This window comes from Pezoporus flaviventris, unplaced genomic scaffold (assembly GCF_033815535.1).
Source record: "Pezoporus flaviventris isolate CSIRO_AGI_PZ_B2104156 unplaced genomic scaffold, CSIRO_AGI_Pfla_v1 ptg000025l, whole genome shotgun sequence".
Taxonomy (NCBI): Eukaryota; Metazoa; Chordata; class Aves; order Psittaciformes; family Psittacidae; genus Pezoporus; species Pezoporus flaviventris.
This window is the reverse complement of record NW_026892573.1, coordinates 6,466,975-6,487,960: the sequence shown is the minus strand read 5'-3', so window position 1 is coordinate 6,487,960 and position 20,986 is coordinate 6,466,975. Positions and strand designations below refer to the sequence as shown.

The 20,986-nt window shown below is 43.1% G+C and overlaps 1 long non-coding RNA gene across 3 annotated transcripts; it reads right to left on the bottom strand.

Annotated features, from left to right (window-relative positions):
* Positions 1–14,592: 14,592 nt before the first annotated feature.
* Positions 14,593–20,786, bottom strand: LOC133271748 (uncharacterized). Of its 3 annotated transcripts, XR_009744232.1 has the most exons (5): positions 20,599–20,786; positions 17,849–17,957; positions 17,061–17,116; positions 15,516–15,585; positions 14,593–15,309 (listed from the first exon to the last, which is right to left on the bottom strand). It is a non-coding gene; the product is annotated as an uncharacterized LOC133271748 (long non-coding RNA). The 3 variants fall into 3 exon arrangements; XR_009744230.1 differs by lacking the exon at positions 17,061–17,116 and having other exon boundaries at positions 15,516–15,590; XR_009744231.1 differs by lacking the exon at positions 17,061–17,116.
* Positions 20,787–20,986: the final 200 nt, after the last annotated feature.

Sequence of the window (20,986 nt, the reverse complement as noted above, 5' to 3'; positions counted from 1 at the left end):
AGCTTTAAAGCATCTCATTGGTGGTGGAATTATTGCCTCCCAGCAGAAGGATACTTCTGCCTTAACTCAGCACTGGCTTCAGCCCCAAATAATGTTGGCATCATTTTACAGACTGTAAGTGAACAGAAATATAATGCCAGGCAGCAGGAAAGAAAAGAGAGGGTGAGGGAGAGGTCAGTGGAGCCACCAGTGTTAGTGGGAGGATGGCAGAGGAGGGAGGCAAACCAGGATGCATCAAAACCCCTTGGGTAAGGGAGGACAAGCTCCCTCCTACACTGCGCTGGGGATGAGGGAGGGCTGGAAATACCCAAAAGAAAGGAAGCACCAGGAGACTGGGATTATGACACGTTTTTGGAGGGATGCCTGGAGGTTATCAGGGAACACGACTGAATGTCACACTGGGGAAGGGTGACACCCTGCCTGCCCTTCTTTAAAACTGAGCTGGCACTAAAGGAGTTAGCTGAGTTACAAGCTGACTTCGCAAAATGAGCAAGACGAACGAGCATCGGCTGGAGTGGAAAAGGATATTTAAATCCCTTTTGGTAAGATGAAAGGTTTTTCTCCCAGAAGCTCAGGACATAAAGGTAAAACAGGGCCTAGTGCTAAGAGGCACTGGGAAAGGCACCATCCGTCCAAGCTGTAGCCCAACAGGCAGTCTGTAACATCAGCGGGAAGAACCTGTTTCTGCTGGGTGGTGTTGTTGATTGTTTAAAAATAGGGACATTTTCATAGACTTCATTCTTCACTGACAACTTTCAGTATCACTCAGGAACATACACGGAATCTAATCCAGGCATACTGTAGATCAAAGTGCTGCCCCAACTGCTGCATCATAACAGATACAGCTTTCATAGCAGGACTCTGGTTTTACTTTTTCAGATAACTCTGCTTCAATAAAAAACAGACCAAGGGAAAAAAAATACCAAAAAGTAGTGTTATTAAAATGAAAACTTCCCCTGTGAGCTCACATGCCAAGAGATATGCAACAATCAGCATGAGTGGAGCAGCTCTTTACCTTCAGAGAAATAGAAGCATCTCTCCCTGTTAACTACTTACATGTCTTCACACAAACTATCAGAGCTACCTGTATAATGATGTTACAGTCTTTACCAATTAGCATAACGTCAAAGGGATCTGAAAATATGACTGTTAGAAAGGGTAGGATGCGTCTTCAAGCCGTTGGCCTGTTTGAAATTTCACATAGAGCTGATGTATTAATCAGATGATGGTGAATGTCCAATAACTTGGACATTCCTGCAGCTTCCCTGTCTCACTGCAGTTAGTTTAATTCTGGTGTTGCTAGGATATATCGTCTTAGAGAACATAAACCCACAAAGCCTTCACTGACAGAGGATTAGAAGAGCCTGTCTACCAGTGGATTATGTATATGAATGAAAAGTAAAACTAAACATAAACCACTTCATTTCTGGTTAAATTTATGTAATTCTGTGGATGCAGAGATGAAACAGTCAGGCTGGTTCTATCTGTTGTGCACCCTCAAACAATAATGCTCTTCTCCAGCTGCTGTCTCCAGATAGGTCTCTGCAGAAAGCCAGTGGTTGTTTAGAGAACACCACAGACTTCTCTGTCATCTGATTAAATGTTGACAAATCCAAAGCAAATGTAAGAAGCGAATGCTCAAGCTAGTTACCCTCACTTCCCGTTTATTCAGTGGTGAGAACCACATGCTTTTAGAGAGTGAAGCAGCTCACCCTAAGACAGGTCAGAAGTTGTGCTGTTGAAGTGCCCACTGATCTCCACCGGCTGGAAAGGACCCTCCACTGGCTGTAAAGGACACCTTGGGGGGCCTAAGTCCAACAGAGGCATCTGGGTTTTGCCCCATGATCTTTCTAGAAGCAGAGATCTCTAGGCCCTTCAGATGCTGTGACTTAGGGCATGCCCCAGAGGCTGAATCAAACAGAAAGGACTTAAACTACTTGTGCTTGCAGCTGCCCAGCTGCAGACTGGAGCCACACCAGAGCAGTTCAGCTTCCTTAGTGGGGCATTCTGCCAACACCTCCCAATCCCACAGGGTGGGATGCTGCAGAAGTTGTGCTTGCTCACCAGTCCCTACCTAACAGCATCAGCAGAACAAAGACATAGACACTGCCCCATATGTATACACATACACATAAAACCATAGAATCACAGAATCATGGAATGGTTTGGGACTTTAAATATTATCTGGTTCCAATCCCCCTGCCACAGGCAGGGATACCTTCCACTAGACTAGGCTGCTCACATACACATAGACACATAGACATATAGACCCATATATGTACATATATATAAATCCCCAACAATAAAGGATCTGTATGTATACATGTGTATATATTTGTATATATGTGTATAAACTGGTCCTATAATGTTTTATTCATCATATTATCTCCAATTTTATGATCATTTCATAGAATCATAGAATAGTTAGGGTTGGAAAGGACCTTAAGATCATCAAGTTCCAACCCCCCTGCCATGGGCAGGGACACCTCACACTAAACCATGTCACCCAAGGCTCTGTCCAACCTGGCCTTGAACACCATCAGGGATGGAGGGATTTCCCCTCTATCACATTAAATACGTCATTAGAGGAAACTGCCTATATCCACTGGGCCTTTTACCTGTTTCCTAACACCACCTAACTCCTCAAACATTAAAATGTTTGATTTCAGCAGTCTGTCTTGGATTTGGGATCTGTATATGGATTGATGTGACTCAAGCAACCAGGGTTCAGCAGGATTTGAAGCTGCTGCTCAGTGAAGTGTAAATGCACACACAGAGATAAGCTCACACCAAAATGAATAGGATTATGTTAATTGATTGTCATACAGACTGGTCAAAACCATCATATTTAATCCATTAACTAATCAGGTAAATTGCTTGTAAACCTAGCAGGAATACTGTTCATATCCAAGCCATGTGTTTAGCCTGGGCTTAACTCCAAGTTTTCCTTCCCAGGAAAACTCTCCCATATGTGACACCCCTAAAATTTGAAGGCAAAGTGAGAAAGTCATGTAAACTAGTGACAGAGGCCTAATATGCTACAGATATCTGTGTCTAAATGCTACACATCCTTATGTCTAAACCAGCGTGCACTGGTACTGAGAAAACCTTAAGACAAGGAAGGTGAAGAACTAGAAACACATTAGATTGGTGACTGAGTCATTAACTGAATCTCCAGGTATTTCTCTTCTGCACTGCAATATCTGTCTCTGCATCAAAAGGATGGGGTGATTTTTACTTTGACTTTGGCCTTTGACTTACACTTTGATTTTTTCTTTTCCATTTACTGTCTTGACCATGGTCTGTTTGGGAACTCCAGGAATCATGGAATCTGCCTGATACGCACCTCTTTATGTGACATATGTGCCTTACTAATTTGCTGCCACACTGATGGCCACATGTCTGTGCATGGGCACTTTTCCATAAGACCGTGCACTTGGTCCCTATGGATGATCAGGATATTGCAAAGTCTCTAAGATCCCAGATGGCACCTTTTTTTCTTTGCACCAAAAAAGCCAAATCGTAGGTACAGAATTTTACTTCTTGTTTTCTTCTGAGCTTCAGTTTTATTTCCTGATTCAGATTCTCAATCTCATTAATGTTGCAAGTTTGGGAATTTACCAGTCATGCAACTCTCTAGCCCTCTGCTAGCGCCCCACGCATCTACACCAGAAGTCTGCTTATTACTTGCAACATTGAATAGTGTGAGAATCTCACATAGTTTGGGTTCTTTCTTTCAAGCAGTCATTTCTATAGACTGGGTGAAGGAAACCCAGTTCTTAGACTTTAGACATGCCAGAGTGTTGACTATGGCAAGTCCCCAGTTCAGTTCTTCCTGAGGACCATATGCTCTTCAGGCCACCACAGGGAGATGCTGGGGTGGTGTCAGGTTGCAGCAAAGACTGGTATTTTTTGGCAAACCTAAACCCAAGTTGAGCTGGCCGAGCCAGAAAAACCTGGTGTGCTTCCTCACACCTAGTCCATGCACACTTACAGTCTGCATCCGGCTTAGATGCAAGGACCCACATGCAAAAGAGAGCTCAGACTAAGGCATCTAAAAATCCTAGTTATTCCTGACAGGCAATGCCAGGATGCTTCCCAGGAAGAATGTGACTTTCCCATCAACATGTGACAGGCTACCAGGACAGCAATAGGAGTAGCTAAGACAGAGAATTCCCAGAGCATTCCTACACCCTGGAGCATGATCCAAGCTTCCTCCATCAGTCCAAGCTGAAGACTAGCAGAAACCTGTGCCTGAGTAATACCAAGATCTCTGTTGGCAGAGAATAGTCTGAGGTTTGTCTGCCCATAATGAAGATGGGTTTCCAAGATTTGCTGGACAGAAAACTGTTTCCTATCACAGTAACTGGAGTTGTCAGTCAGGACTGAAGACAACTGAAGAAATCCTGGGACAAATGGTTCTCTTTCAGATAGGCCAGGTTGGAGACAAGATGTCTTGCAGCACCTGAGAGCCCTCACTATGGTTAAGGCAAATGAAAAACTGTCCAGTGTGTTACTATACAAATTGGCTTGAGGGTTGCTTGTTCTTGTCCATCTAGCTCTGCTCAGCAAAATGTAGGCTCATTTCAAGCTCATTAGCAGATGTCCTTGAGGTGTTTGAGACTGGTGCCTCAAGACAAAGGAAGAGGTTTGCAGATCAAAGGAGAGCTTTGATCATCCAGGACATTATTTTTATGAGACGGGCTAAAAAAAGCTCACAAATTCCACAGATTCAAGCATAACGAATAGCGTATGGGGCAATAGGTGGCATAGCTGAACACTCAATCATTAAATTCAGAGGTGGCTTTCTCAACTTGGTGTCTGTTGGGCGGCACAATTTATGGCTTTGCTTGTAGGAGGTAACCCTACTGTTAATAGGAAGTGACCTATTAGTTAAACAGAAAAGCAGGGTGCCTGTGTCCCATGGTCCTGCTTCCCACATCCTGGCTTTTGCTGCCAGCATTATGCTTCAGATCATGACTTCAAAGGTTTATAGGAAGCTCTGTGTCTGCCTGAAGAGCTGTAAACCCAATGCTGGCATGAGAGTTATATGTTGTACTGGGGAGCAATGGGAATCCAGCTTCCCTGTATATATGAAGTAAATGGCACACACAAGATAAGGGACTGGTCCTCTGCAGGGGAGGGCTGAAGAGTCGGGAAAAGGCCATGGGGCTGTTGTAAGGAACCAAATTTTTTTTGGCTTTCCAAGGCCGTTTCATTTTACAGAAGCTATAATGTGAGAACACCACATCATTTGGGTGACCTCTTTGAAAGAGCCAGAACAGAAGGTACGTGCAGGAATGATGTATCACTGATGGAAGAACTGATTCAAGTGCTGATGTGGAAAATACATTTTTCCAAACTGCTTTCTCTTTGCCTTAAAATGATGTTGATCTTGTCAGGGGAAATGCTTACAGAGTTCAGCTCTATAGGTTGTAATATACCTGCTGTTATCCTCCAAAGATGTTAACAGTTACAGATATCTCTTCTTTTGACACATACATACATATGTACATACATACCCATAGACACCCACCCTTATGACTTGCTCTTGCAACAGTGCTGCTGCTGAGCTGAGTTTGACTTTGGCAAGTGTTTTCTAGTTTGGTGAATGTTGACCATCTTTCCTAGAGTGTAATGAGCCCGAAGAGTTTTAACAGGAATGATCACAACCTCAGCCAGCAAGAAGCATGACCAGTGCTGGGTAGAAAAGCTATTCTTTGTGTTCAGAGAAACATTAGCAAAATGTCCTCGAAACCCAGTGGAGCGTGTTGCTGTAGAAGCCTTAAAATACTTCACCAATGCACTCCAAGTTCATTGAGTGAGACTACCTGTCAGCGTGAAGAGACATCAACATTTTGTTCTGACCATTCACTGGGTTCTGTGAGTACCCATCATTCAGCATTCATAGCTTTGACTGGATGTATATTCACATCACTCTGACAGATGCAAAGACTGGAGGCCAAGCTTTCAGCTATGTCTCAGCAATTATAGATTAGCAAAAACTATCTGAGTCGCTGATGAGACAGTTGTGTTTGCAGTGTGACTGCTGCCGGGAACGACAGAGCTATACAGGTCTGATTTGCCACAGTTCTTCCACTTGAAGACAATGAGGAATGCTGAAAAGTTTGGCAGAAATGCAGTAACTGTAAACACGGCTTGGAAAGGGTAGGAACCACTGACCCAGTTTTATGTATGTCCGGATAACTACCCACAGGAAAAATTCACACTGAGAGCAAGCGTTTGTTTTTTTTTAACGCTTGGAAACTCTGGAAAACAATTTCAAAAAGAAGTTGAGTGGAGCGGGGTTTCTTTTCCTGACACTCTCAAAAACAATCATTGTTTTCCCTTTTCCTGCACTGCTAAATCACATTGGGAGTCTTATCACACTTTGGCTTGGCTGGGCAGGTCACATGTCAACACCAAGATAAAGTCATACTGCAAACAGCACAGCCCTTGCCTGCAGATGGACCTGTGCTTGTGGCAATGCCAACAAGCCACAGCCTCTGCTAAAATATTTGCAGGAGTTGCTTCCTGCCCCTGTAGCCCAAAGTATATTTCCTAGGTCAGGAAAATAAAAAAAGCATGTAAATAATCTCCTATGAATCACAGAATTGTCTTTCAAGTGGTGAAATGAAAGTAAGCAGGGCTGCAAACCTCCCTCCTTGTCTCCAAATAAAGGAAAAAAGAAGGATGTTTTGGTTGTTCCTACGGAGCCAATAAATGTGCTTCAGGGGTCATTAATTTCAAACCCATTCTTTTGGAAAAAAGATTAAGTGCAGCACTGTACCTTATCCTGAATCCCCTGCCAAGCTTTGTTTAGAAATGGCATTTTACTGTTATCTTGTGGGTTATTTTTCCCTATGAGAAAATTCTGCTCGCACAGGGCGGAAGCTGACTGCACGCAGCAGAGAACCCGGCTGCATAGGAAGTGCTACCCTACACTGCACAAGCACAGTAAAAAAGCCTCACTTCTCTTTTTAAGATCTGCTCTGGCATTGGCAAGTGGCTGAATCGCTGCAGCCCAGCGAGCAGCACAGCATAGGAAGTGAGCTGGCGGTCCTGCCAGCCACTTCAAGGTCCCACATCAGCATCCGGTGGCTTTGGGCCACCTGCATCCTTCTGCCGAGGTTCACCCTCCTTTAACCCTTTCCTTCACTGTGGAAGTGAGCAAAGAGCAGTGATTAAGGCTTTGCAGGAGGTTTTGGGGTCAGAGGTGCTTGGCAGGAGGCAGGCAAGGGGAATGGGGCCTTGTTGCGGCAAGACATGTGGGAGCCCCATTTGGGGCAGGGATGAGTGTAGGTTTCCATGGCACATGTGTTCATCTCTTGTGAGCAATCCATGACTGATATGGGATTACTTCAGGGAGATTATATTTTCCATTCAATCATGGATGTGTCTCTCAAGCATTCATTTCAAATACCATCCAATATCTAACTAAATTACCATGAGCTCCAGGGCATCATTTACCTATTCTGAGACATTTCAACTTATCCTCTGTGTCTTGAAATCAGTTAATGCAATTCTTCCCAGAAAAGCTAAAAACGTTTGAAGCCTTACGTTTATATAGGCTTAAACAGGTTCTCTTGTGAAAAGTATTCAGTGTGGCTCTGTGTCTGAAGTAGAAATGGCATCATGAGTTCTGAGATTTTTAAAATCATGAGAGGAGCAGGATTTAGCCTATTTCCTAATACAAGACTCCTGAAATGCATTCAAGCAGCTGTGCTGAGACTCTCGGTTTACAGTAAGTCTTATGCAGATATGCCGTATCAGCTTTCCATCAGATTGAAGCCACTCAGGAGAACTTAGAGTGTCCTGAAAGTCAGTGGTTGGGTGTTTTTTTCAGATAAAGCATCTCAGAGCGAGGACTGAAATTAAAATGTGATGTCAAGTATTTTTTTTTTTATTCACTAAAAAGTATTTTAGATAAAATCTATACTTAGACTGGGGATCTACCAACTGTATCTTGTGACTCACCTCTCAACGAATGCATGATACAATTAACTTCAGGCCATGCATCATAAGGTCATTTATTTTAAGATTATAATAAAAAAACTCTTGTGGCACATTGTGAAAAACATGTTAAACTTTTGGTAATACCCCTCTGTCAACTGCATCTAAGTGATCCTTCAAGAAGGAGAGACTGGGAAATGGTTATCTAACGTTCAAAGAGATAAAGAAAGAATTTCTTTATTTGCTTAAAGAGCTAGGAAAGTATTTCAGAGATAACAGTCATCAGGAGACACACCTGGAATGGTGTATGGAAAACTATTTGACATTTTTAGTTCAAAGCATAGAGAAAAAGAAGCTGCATTCAACCAGATCTCCACTGTTTACTCAGTTTAAAAAGAAGTCCAGATTTGAGGACAACACAGAAAACTTTTATTCTATCAGACTGTATCATATCAACTCCTGGACAGCCTTGGAACCAATATTATTTAAGTTGCAGTCATGGCAGCCTGGTCTGCACAGTTAACTACAGCTAATACTACTCTAGCAGTAGCCACAGCTACCTCACTGTTAGCAACGACAAAAAAATCCAGAATTTCACCCATTAATAATTCCTCTTGTGATCATCTCTCCTTGTTATCAGTCTTTTTTCTGGTTACAACCTCTTAATCTACTCTATACACTATGCATATTGGATTAATATCACCTACAGTGCCTTATTCAGCCCAGTATTTATCCCCTAATAATTGCACCGATAAATTATCTTTAGATAATAAAAGGCAGGGTATGGAGGATAATCTTAGCTGTTCTTTCAAGTAAGCTAAAGCTTCCTGGAAATGTATTTCAAACTGATCTTTTCACATTTGTATGGTGCTCGAAATAATTTCATATGAAAAAATAGAAATAAACATAGGATGAAACATAGGACACTTTGGTTTCACAGGTACTGCTTATACATGAATATATGTCAAGATAAAGTGCACAGAGCTACAACAGGAGAGTCTGTGGGAAATGAAGTGGTCTCCAGTCAAGATAACCCAAGGTTGTTTGATAGAAGTCCTGCTGAAAGGGTGAGTATGTCCAGTTCAGAAGAAACTCCAGTGGTTATTTTTGTATGACTGGTTTTCATCAGGGGGACCCCCCATTTAATATGGCTCCAACAGCAAAGCCACTGAGATATAAATATATCATTTTATATATTTACAAAATAGATAACTGAGTGTTAAGCTCTGTCAGGGCTCAGCGGAGGCAGGGAGCAGAGGAATGAAATCTGGTGTGGTCTCTTGCTGGATGGATCCTTGCCTGGGATGTCCACAGCTGCTCAGCCTCCCTCAGAGGTGCCAGGATGCACTCTTCTGGTTATAAACACAGCTGCAAAGAAGTGCCACTGGCCAGACGTGTGGCCTCCAGCTAGATGTGCACCTCCAGCCAGACGTGTGTTGCTTCTGGAGAGGGGGCTTAGCTAACCCCCATAATAGGGATGTGAGGCCCTCCACAGCCATAGGTGGTACAACTGAAAGGGACAGAAGGACTATGTCCATCCTGAGAGCAAACCAGGCACCTGCCTGGGACAGACAAATTAGAGGGAAGTGTTCCCAGAGCTGCAACCTGTCCCGGCTATCTGACAACCATGTGGATTCCCCCCACAAAAAAAGTCAGCAGGGACATTTTTGGTTCATCAGTAACACAGACTCACATGCAAGGCTTGCTGACCAAGCAGTGTGCTGCCTTCCTGGGACAGCAGTAGCAAGGAAAATGTTGGATTACACATAATGAGACTATTGGAAAGGAGCCACAAACTTGTGATGCAGGAAAGGAAAAGCAAAAGTGGCAATAAGAATGGAAAGCAATTTCTTATTACAGGGACTCTCTCATTACAGTGACTGTCTTGTCTTAAAGTCTGTGAGAAAGAGAAATCTGTGTTTGTTTTCAGCTGCCCCAAATGGCTCTGCAGACCAGATGATCTCACCAGGTCATTTTATGATGAGGTGATGATCTGTGGTCTGTCCTCAAGGTACATTTATGCATTCATGTTCCCTTCAGCAGAGTTGTGACTATATAAACTGAGGCCTGAAATCAGTCCATCTGAAGCCAGTCAAAGCAGAAGAAACTTGTTCCCCCTTTGGGCATGATGTTAAATAGACCTGTCATCCTGATGCTTATGCTGGTGCTCTACGAGAAAAATGTTCCTCCACCTCATGGCTAATGCCTGCCTATATATTTATAAATGCCCTTTGGCTTGGGCAAATTAAATGTTCAGAGTCCAAACCTAATAAAAGCCCACATGTCACTGAGACAGTAAAAAAAAAACCCAAAGCAACCCACCTGTCATTATCACAATATTTCTTGCCGTAAGTCTGTTACATCAGGATGTGGTCTTCCTCGTATTTTTTCTCAGTTTTGTTTATATGATGTGATTTATACGGAACTAGGGTGCTACAAAAATCAAAGGAGATGTAAATCATTCTAATGCTAGCATGCCTTCTTTACTGTCACAAGCTATCAGTAACATACCTGAGAAACACTGATAATTAAAGTGCACAGGAAATTCATTTTCTATGAGAATCTTAAATCAACCAGGATGCTGCTGACACCTTTCACAGCCTTTTCTGTGGCTGTGTATGTTGATGTGGATCTAGAACACCTACTGTCTTGTTTGTCTGTGACCGTGCGCTAATTTTGGTATTATTAGTAATATATACAGTCCTGGCACAAAACACACACAAGTTGAAAGATACACACCTTTTGTAAATTATAAACACTCCTAGCTAAAGTGATTTTATGATTAGTTGTGTTATTCTGTTTTATATCTCAGTGTGGTGAAAGCTGGAGAAGCTTCAAGGAAATCTATTTGAATAGATAGAGCTTACACTACTGTAAATACAGAAATACTGGATTTTGTGCACTCCAGAGGACGCTGCTGTTGTAAAATACAGTGGGAAAGTGTGCAGAGCACTTACAAGGTGTCCTTGCTCACTTAAGCTAGACTAGCCTTTGGTTATATGCTAAGCTGCTGTATAAAACATGGATACTGATTTGGTTTCAGGGTTGTCCTGCCTTCAGTGCAGTCTCTTGCAGCGGTCCACAGCAGATGAATTACTCAGAGTGGTGGGGGATGCTCTGCTCATTCTGACACTGAAACCTTCCTCATAAGAAAGAGAGCATTGTTTCCCAGGGGAGACTCTCCACCATCCAGCTGGGCTCACCTGAGCCAAAAGGGCTGGTATTGCTCTTCCTTCTCCATTCCCCTCGCACACTGATGTCCCCACACTCATCATCACATGCCTACACACACCACACACACGATGCCTACACAGGCTACACAGACCACAGCTCCCATCCCATCTCTGCACTAGCTCTGCTTCTCACCTCACTCCAAGTCAGGCTCTGGCTCAGGGAGAGCATTTTCAAGAGCATTGCCAGGAACAAGAGTGAGAATTTGATGGAAGAGCTGAGTGTTTTGTATTTTTCACCTGGCTCCAACTTGCAGCATCATCCTCCCACCTGAGAGGAACCCAAAAGTTTTTAAGTCTATTGAAGTGGAAAGATATTCTCAGAATATCTCAGTGAATACTCTCAGAAAGATTTCTCCCAGACTCTTTTCTTTTAATTAGTAAAGCAAGAGGACTGTTTTCTTTTAATTGTTCAGAATGAAGGAGAGACCTGCAGAGGCGTTGCGTGGGGATATCTTCCTGATTATAGATAAACCCTATCAACGTGTCTGTCAGAAAGGCTACACTAAGCAGTCCACCAGACATGATTTATATCTGAGATTTCTATGTGTCAAACCCCACATTACCCATATTGCATGTGTGTGTTTCTTCCCAGTAAGGGAGGGCTTCTGACATCCTCCGCATTGTGTTTCTTTTCTTGCTAAAATTATTTGAAGCAATTTAAGCAGAGCTGGTATGATTTAATTTTTATTTTTTAATAGCCCTCAGAATTTGTAACCTGTTGTTATTCTTCTTGGTACTGTGTGCACAGGAACATGATTTGGCCTTTTCTTAACCATGCAGTCTTAGATGGCTCCGCCATCGCAGTGAGGGTGGAACCCTGGTTTTGGAAGATGCCTGCACAGGATAGGGTCATGCTGTAGCACCACCTTTCCCCAAAGAAACACAACAGATATGCAGGAAGAGGCATTATGGTAACAGCCACAGATAACATAGGTTATCAACACCCAGCAGCAATGACATTTAAGACCACTGTGACTATTTCTTCTGAATGACATGGTGTTCCCTGGGCTGGTTCTTTTTTCATATCCCTAGATGCATGACTGTGCATCTGGAGTTGCCCTGCTCCATACTCTCCTGGATCAAAATGCACCAGACAAGCATGTAAAATACAAACCCTCCCTGCCACCACAGCAAGTCAGGACAGCCTAAAAGCTGCCTTCAGTTAAACTGACATTTTCAGCTAGGGACTTGTTGCTCCTCAAAACAGGGACTTTTCTACAGTTTAGTGTCAGCTTACCTTCTACCTGCTAGGCCAAATCAAGCTCAGTGATGATCATAGCAGGATCAGCCTCCCTGCCCCTGCATAACGTTGCCTTAAGTGCATGTACATATACCAGGTTTTTTATTCACAGCATCACACTTGAGTTCAGCTGCTTATTCCCTGTGGTTCCACTGAATTTTTACTTGGACATTTTCCTATGGACTCCCTGCACTGTGATCACTAGAACTTAGCCCCTGCATGACTGTAGAAGTCAAGGGCTGGTGGGAATCCATTTCTGTCTCTGCAAACAAGCTATAGAGCAGAGCAGGGCTGATCAGTTGAGTCCTGTAGCAAATGGCCTGCCTGTGAAATCACAACAAACTGATGGATTACTGTAATTTGAGTCATCTCCCAGCTGTATAGTTTGTGTAGGCTTATCAGTGAAGCTGCTAAAAAGCAACATTTCTAGGCATTGTTTGATACCTTTTTCAACAAAACTCATCACCTTTCTGCCCCTTTACATCCTCCTTCAATACTATCTTCCTCAACAGCAACAATTTGTTTGTATCTCAGAAAGATAACCAAAATACTGCATATTCTTCCTGATTCAATTTTTCCTCAGAGGAAGGAGAGAACTTCAGCTGATGTGTCCACATCTGTGCTCTGGAGAATGAGCAAGAACTTCAGACTTAAATGAAGCAAGTTAGAAAAGTCAAGCTGTTGAATATAACCCAGTGTAATACATCAGGATGTTATTTAGTACACAAATACTAGTTTATGGTGGTGGGAAAGCACACAAACCATAAATCATGATAAAATCTGCTTCATTGTGCTTGACTGAAAATCCAAGATGCTGAGATTGATTTATTTCATTACATTGGGAACATTTCAATGAAGGTTTCATTTTTGTTTTGTTTCAAAAAAAAAAAAAATATTTCCATGAAAACTTTCTGTTTCAGTGAAACTTCAGTCAGGAAGACCCTTAATTCTGGAAAGGTCTTTGTGGGCAAACAAGAAAGAGTTTCCACTGTCAAATAACTCACATATCTGTGGGTTAGTGCACATTGCACACAAAAACACAAAACACAAAAGATCCTTTGTTTGAATCCATTTTGAACTTTGTGTTTGAAATCCTGGAAAATGTTTTAGGTTCCACAGAAGACAAGCAATTCACACTTTAGACTTCACTTCAAACCCCAGGGAAGAGGCATCAATCTCTTTCCTTTGTGTCTTGTTGCAATAGTGAGAGACCTCATGTAAAAACCCCTGCCTCATTTTTAAACTTTCCTTGTTGGTTTAAATTAGTTAAATTAGAGCCATTTGTTTCTGTTAAGCCTTGCTCTCCTAAAGTTTTGTGTTTTCTTTCAGTCAAGGTACTTAGGCAGTGCAATGCTCTCATGTCTTCCTTTTATTCCTGTGATGCTAGAAGACGTGCTCTCTTTGCCTTATTTCAGGTATTTTTTCCAGTTCCTCAAAATTTCTCTGGCTCCCCTCTCTCTGTGGTTTTTAACAGTCTTTTTCAAATGAGCCAGGTGTATCAGATGCCAGACTGGCTTACTGGGGCCCTCAGCTCTTGGCCCTAGATGCTCCTAACTAGCTAACTCCTTCCCTGGCCATGGTCTGTACTTTGTTCTTTTTTGGATGTCCTTTCATGTGGCTGGGCCAAAGCAAATCAAAGACTACAATGAGACCTTTCAACAAAATTGTTATTAATATGTATTACAGCAGTGCCCAGAGTTGCCAGTTGAGATGGAGACTGTATGTGCTGTCTAGCTAGACATTGTCTTCGTACCGAAGCTGAGACAATCCTTGGGTAAAGTCTGCCACACTCCCCTGAAGTAACTTGTTGCTCAAAATCACCAGCCCCATTGAATTCAGTGGCACCATCCGCACATCAAAGTACTCTTTTCACGAATGACAGCAGCAGCAAACAGCCACAGCAATCTGGTTAAGTTTAGAATAACCCTATTCCCTGGATATATGATATTTCTTGTATTCATTGTTAAAGATGAGGTGAAGGAGAAACAACACAAAATCTGTGGAGCTGCTTGCAAATCCTTTGTGAGAATTCTACTTCTTCTACAATGGAAGTAAGAGACATTTTAAAATTAGGTTTTTGGAATGCTGGTTCACTAAACTGGTAGACAAGGGCATATGCATTTGTGGCTAGTGAGAATTCAAATGATTCAATAGATAATGCAAAAATTAACTGATTTTAAACTTTACTGGAAGACTAGTAAATAAGAATGGGATGTGGCTATTCTGCTTCAGCTTTACTCCATTATTAATAAATTCTGGCTATTACTGGGGATGTATCACTGTGCAGGGCCTTGCTGACCTATCAACCCCTTTAGAGCTTAATTAATGAAGATAAATTACTGTATATAAGTCTTTCACATCCAGTAGTAAATTGCATTTGAGCATGAATAAATGATGGAGTTTTTTCTCATCAGTGATACACCTTCCTCAACAGGGCAAGCCCTTGGTCCATGGTCCCAGGCTGGGCCTTCCAAGCACTTCTGATCTGCTTCAGAAATGTGGGTGAAGGCACATGGGCCTGGGAGCCAACTTGCAAAATGAGAGAAAGATCATGGAGCATCCCGTGTGATGTTCTAGTGTTGTAGTTCCATTGTCTCCACATTAAGTCGTATTTGAAATGGGTGGATAATACTGAGGATAAATGAACCATTAAGTTTAATTTACTCTCATTTTCAGAAGGGGTTGAGGGCTTCTGTGAACACTGCAGAATTCCAAAGTTCTTATTAACCCAGAGTTTTATAAAATTAATTTATTGTTAAATAGAGACAGAATAATAAAGAAAGATCAGCAGTGTCTGTCTGTTTTAAGACTCTGGTAAATTAAGTCTTCTTCTTGCAGACTTGCTCAGCTGCAGATAAGGTTGGAACATCCAGATTTCTTAGCCTAACAAAAAATAAATCAGTTACTTCATGCTTTGTCTTTTTCTTTTTTAAATTTGTAAAAGGCTCAATTATGAGAAGAGTTTTTTTGGAACTACAGTGTCAAGTGGAAATCAGATTGATTCTTTACCAGATTAAATGGACTCACTGTGTGCTTTGAGGATTAATTCAGAGAAGATAGAACCCGAGGATTCGAAAGCAGCTACTAACCTGGAGTGAGAACCACAATGGCCCTCAGGTGCTCTGATCTTCGGTGCTTCAACATCTTGTCTATAGGACCCTAGGCTTTCGAGAAGAAAGCAGAGTCCTGAACTTGGAGCCAAATCTCTCTCCAACAGGACTAAGCCAGAGGGTTCAGACCCACATCTCCCCACCCACCTGATAGGAAGACCCTGCTTTGCCCTGTGAAGCTGTACTGCTCTGCAGCAAAGACTAAAGGCTTGAAGGGGACAACAAAAGAGGGAATACAAGAGTAGCTGTGGTCCAAGGATTAAGGGACTCACCCAGAAGGGAAGAAAACCAATTTAATCCCTACTTTAAGGGCTGTTTATGCAGATGAATGCAAAACAGGCAAGCTGCTTCTGGAACAAGGACTGGCATGAAAGTAGCACTCTCCATTCAGGCATTCAGCTCTGATGGATTTGGGGAGTGAGGGTCCTGGAAGGGAGGTCCCTTCAGTAATGCTGGGCATTATGAGGTCTCTCTGCTGATGGACAGTCTGTCACAATTTCAGCACTGACTGCAATAGTAACAAGCTTAAGCCTAAGGATTTTGAAATATTTTAGGATGAAAGCTGCTGTGCACAGTCAAACCACTGTGCAACAAGGCATCACTTTAATCCATTAGCTCTCCATTATGGGCTAAGTATGTTTCTTAATTACTGAGGCTGACTTTGGAGAGTGGCTTAACCACATGATTATCACTAACATGACTGAAAAGTTTATTGTTGCATCCTAGACTTTGCCTAATATCTTAATTTCACCCTTAGAGCTGTGCCTGCAGGCAACAGTCAAATGAGATCCATTTAAGGAAAAATGTGTTTAGCATCAGCATTCAGGATTTAGTGCACAGAGCTTGATCCTCTCTTTATTTGCAATTCCCTGTTCAGTCATTTCTCTTGTACACTGTGAGCACATCTTGTGCTCTGAAAAGGCCAGGCTGAGGGATAACATGTGGTGCAATTACAGCAGAGCTGCTCTTCCTGACGTTAAGGAATGTGAACTCAAGGCTTCTCGGGCCTGTCCAGTTTTTTAAAATCAGTTGTGTCAAGCACAGAAGAGGAGGAAAGGAACAGACAGGGTTTTACAGCCTCAGCTTTAAAGCCTCTTTCTCCTCCCTTGGGCTGCTCCCAGTGTCACCAGTGAACAAGCTACAATCTCAGCTCCCCGATGATTTGTGTTCAGAGGCAGGGAGCTGACACATCCCTGCCTCCCTGCAACCCCTATCAAGGGCAACAGCTGAGAATACAGGGAATGCAGTAGCTCAGGTCACCTTTCTCTCACCCTCCCCTTCAAAATACTCCTCTTCCAGAAAGGAAAGCAACAGCTTGCTCTGGCAGCACTGCACCATTCAGCAAATCTCCTCAAATTCACAATAATCAAGGTTGTGTGGGAAGAGTTTACAGGCATCAGTGTAGAGCAGGCAGTTGAACCCTTAGAAGCTGAGGGTCTTGGTCAGAAAAACCATCTCTGCCAGTGCGAAACTGGTTAAAAATGTTGCTTCTGCCTCTATTTCAACCCCTTTCTTCCCACTCACATGCTGCAGCTCATGCTCCCCTCAGTTGTGCCAGGGCAGCTGCTTTGAGGACTGTGCTGCAAACAGGATCAGCTCAATGACCACGGTTTAAAAATAGACCTTTTTCTTTTTTTTTTTAAGTTATTCTTTAACTCAAATTATGTCAATAATCTGCTCTTCACTCCAGCAACACAAGCTGTTTTGTTGCTTAATGGAGGAGGCAGACAGACGTGGTATTGGGAAGGGAAACTGTGGCTAAGGAACTGTTTCATGGCAATACAGCCCTGCTCTCTCACCACGTTCCTGTAGTACAACCTGGATACTCCAATGTGCACAGGACTCTTTGGCCAATAATACTGAGCTATACACTGCTTGGTCAGGCAGCAGGATAAATTTATGCCCAGTGAAACATGGATACACTATTGCACGTCTGCTGAATGGACTGTGTCATCTTTCAATATTCATGCTGACCTTATGTGAAGCAAAGCAATACCTTTCCCCATGTAAAGACCCCAAGGATGAAGTTCCCTTGGAAGGAGTTCAATAAGCAGAATTAAGCACCTAATTCAAGCCTAGTGTTTTTGAAGGAGACACTACTGGAAGAGCCATGGCTATTCAGCACCGGTGGCTTCTGTTTTGGTGTATCTATAAGAGGGGGGAGTACCCCAGGCTTGAATGTGCTGGTCTTAAGCTCAAGTGCCTGAGTGTCAGGCCCAGAGGTGGTAGCAAGATATTTTGCTGTATCTGTGGCAGCCTACATAATGGTGAGAAGGAGGAGGAGAAGGAGGAGGAGAAGCAGCAGCTCTCACCTGGACCTCCTCTGTGTAAATACCATGCTCAGAAGTACTAAAACAGGACTGCTCTCAGATGCTGGGAGACAGACAGGAAGAGCAGGGAGAGGCAGGACCTGCCTGACTACTGAAAGAAGAAAACAGTTCATTTAGATCACAACTGGAAGGAAATGGTCGGGGGCCCAGCGTATGCATTAGTTGAATAGTGCGTGGTGCAGAAAGCATTGGTGGAGATGATAGCTTGCATATGAAAACAAGCTTGAACTACAAGAAGTATTTAGCTGCTAGTCTTAATACTGGAAGTCCTCAGCCATTGTGCACTCCTGGGTGACTTACCTGGTTCAAGGAGTAACTGCATTTGACTGCGTGCGTCAACAGTTCAGGTCCAATCAGTTTTACTGGATTAGAGGCGCAACACCTGAAAATGTAGCTCTTCTTGGATCTGGAAGACATACAGCTGATTTAGTGTAAAGCTGAGCTTGATAAACCATGCTGCACTGAGGCTAGCTCTGCAAGAAATGAGCTTGGGCATCTTGGTGCAAGGCGATGGAGAGCGTGCTCAGTCAAGGTTATAAACCTCAGTGAATTGCATGGACCTGCAGCTCCTGCTCTCCCCAGCTCCTACACAATCAGAGACTTCTCACTGCTCAGCTTCAGCTGTGACAACCAGGCCAAATGCACCTCAGTTTACATTTCTCACAAAACTTGTCATTTCCACAGATATCAGCAGAAGCATTCAAAGGTTACTCACTAGAAGGACACATGAACATGTAAATAAATGTACTATAAGCACACATACACCACCCCATGGAACACAGGATGGTTTTGGATTTCTCAGTGGTGGAAACGTGTAACTCACGGCAATGAAGTTAAACTAAAGAAAGAGAAATTTACATTAAATAACAGCAAAATATGCTGGATTATGTACTATCCTGCATAATAACCTGCATTTCTAATATTCAACAAAAATTGGACTAAATAATCAAAACAAAGCATAGAGAATATTTTTGCTCAGATGAGACAGGCAGAGAGATAACCTTACTGGTCTTCATCCCTTTCTACTTTCCATGAATCTGAGAATGATTAATGGTTTATTTCCCACAGAACATGTAAAAAAAAAGTACTTTTTTACCACTCATAACATAACTGAGCTTATTAAATACTTCACTGGACTCAGATAACTCTGTTCATATGAACAAGGCAACAAACATTATCCAAAGGATGGCCACTTTCTGATTTGCCTGAAAACATCACTGTAGCCAAGGCCCTTGCATCTGAGTCTGAGCCAAGTTGAATTCATAAGGTGGATTTACAGCACAGCCTGCTTCACACATATTTTATAGGGATTTTAACTATTTTGACTCAAGGCACAGTTCACCCTGAGGAGGTTAAATGACACTGCCCTGGGCCAGATGTCCTACTGGAACTTGTGGTTACCTTAAGGTAACCACAGTACCATCCAAACCAAGCAAGGGTCTGAGACCTCGTGTTTAAGCAGCCCTTAAATGATTACTGACCCAAAGCCAAACTTTCTCTGCCTTTTTTTTCAGCTGAGGGGCCTGAACTTGGTTGCTTTGCCCCGTTGAGCAGGACAGCAGCATTAACACGAACATTAGCACATACCCCCGGGCACTTCATTTAAGCAGGAAGGGAACTTGTTAAAATGAATGTCTACTCTTCAACTAGTCAGACAACATCCTCAGCCACCTACACCTCCCTAGTTATCTCACTCTGTTTTTAAAACTGGGGAAACCTTCCTCAAAAGGACACAAGAGTTTGATTCTTACATTGCAGAAAGGGGATGTGACGAGTGTTTCCTACCAGCTATTCTTTCCTTGGGCCTTCCCTGCACACAACCATTCCAGATATTGCTTCTGAGGTACCTGTTATCATCCATTAACAGGAAAAGAGAGCCTGTAAGTCTAAATAAGGAGTTCCAGATCTTCCTGCTGGAGCCAGGTGCATTATTTTTAAGCCTCTAGTTTAATGCAAGCACCAGATTTGGACGATCTGAATGCTGCTTTTGTCCTTATAACGCCCCATAAAGCTCTCCTTATTTGACACTACAAATGTCAAATCTCCTTATTACACCATTATCAGTTCAGAAAAGTATTTATCCCTATGGATATTCTCCATCTGAATTCCTCTTAAACTTTTGCCTCCTGAAATTCAGTATTGCTAAGGCTGACATCATGATGTAGTTTAACATACTTGCGACTGAAACAAAGTGTCTAGGTAGGATGTAGATTAAGTCTAAATTTGGAGGGAGTAACATTTTCTTCAAACATCCCAGTTTCATATGTGATTGACAGTTTTTAACTGGGAACTGGCAACGATTCCAGCAAACTATGCCAGAGCAGCTGAGGTACGAGAAACAGGTGACCTCATTTCTCTCCTGCCTGCCAGTAATATCAGCACAATGGCTCATTATTCCTCTGCTTACTCATGGGCTTTTTGGATATTCACCCTTGCATTGGCTTCTGCATATTCACCCTTGCAATATCAGGCCATAACAGTGCTGAGTCCTGATCTCTGTACCTCCTCCTCTGACATAAAGTGGAAAAAGGCTATTAGCTGGCCTTTATAAAGCACAGTATGAGACTCCCTTATCTTGCGGATGGCAGTACTCAGATTCAAAACTTCTGAAGGCGAATGGCTTTGTACAGATCTTTGCCTATAATGAAATAACCCAAACTGGCAAGAGACATCGCCGTCTACGTGAGCAGCTGGTAGAACTGAGGTTTGGCAAACGTACTCCTCTTTCTCACCGGTCAGAAACAATCTCAGCGACGGTTTGAAGTAACGTGAGGGCCACTGCGGGAGACTTGAGTTCAAGTGCTACATGCTGAGGACAGGCTGGTTTGCTGGACGTGTGGGAGCGTCGCCAACCCCGGCACCTCCGCACGCTTTCACCGCTCGGGTTCCCGAGGGAAGGACCTGCCTCAGGACGCCGGAGCTGACGGATTCGCACGGCAGCTGGGACTGCTCTGGACACCGAAGCTCTTCGCTGCGGAGCACCGACGAGCGGTGCGAATCCCCCTCCGCGCCGCCCCAGGGCCGGGCTCTGCCTCCCTCTGCTGGGCTCTCCCCCGCGGCAAGCGCGGCCGGCCGACGAGGCGTCTCTTCGGTGACGTTATAAGTACGTCACGGCGCGTG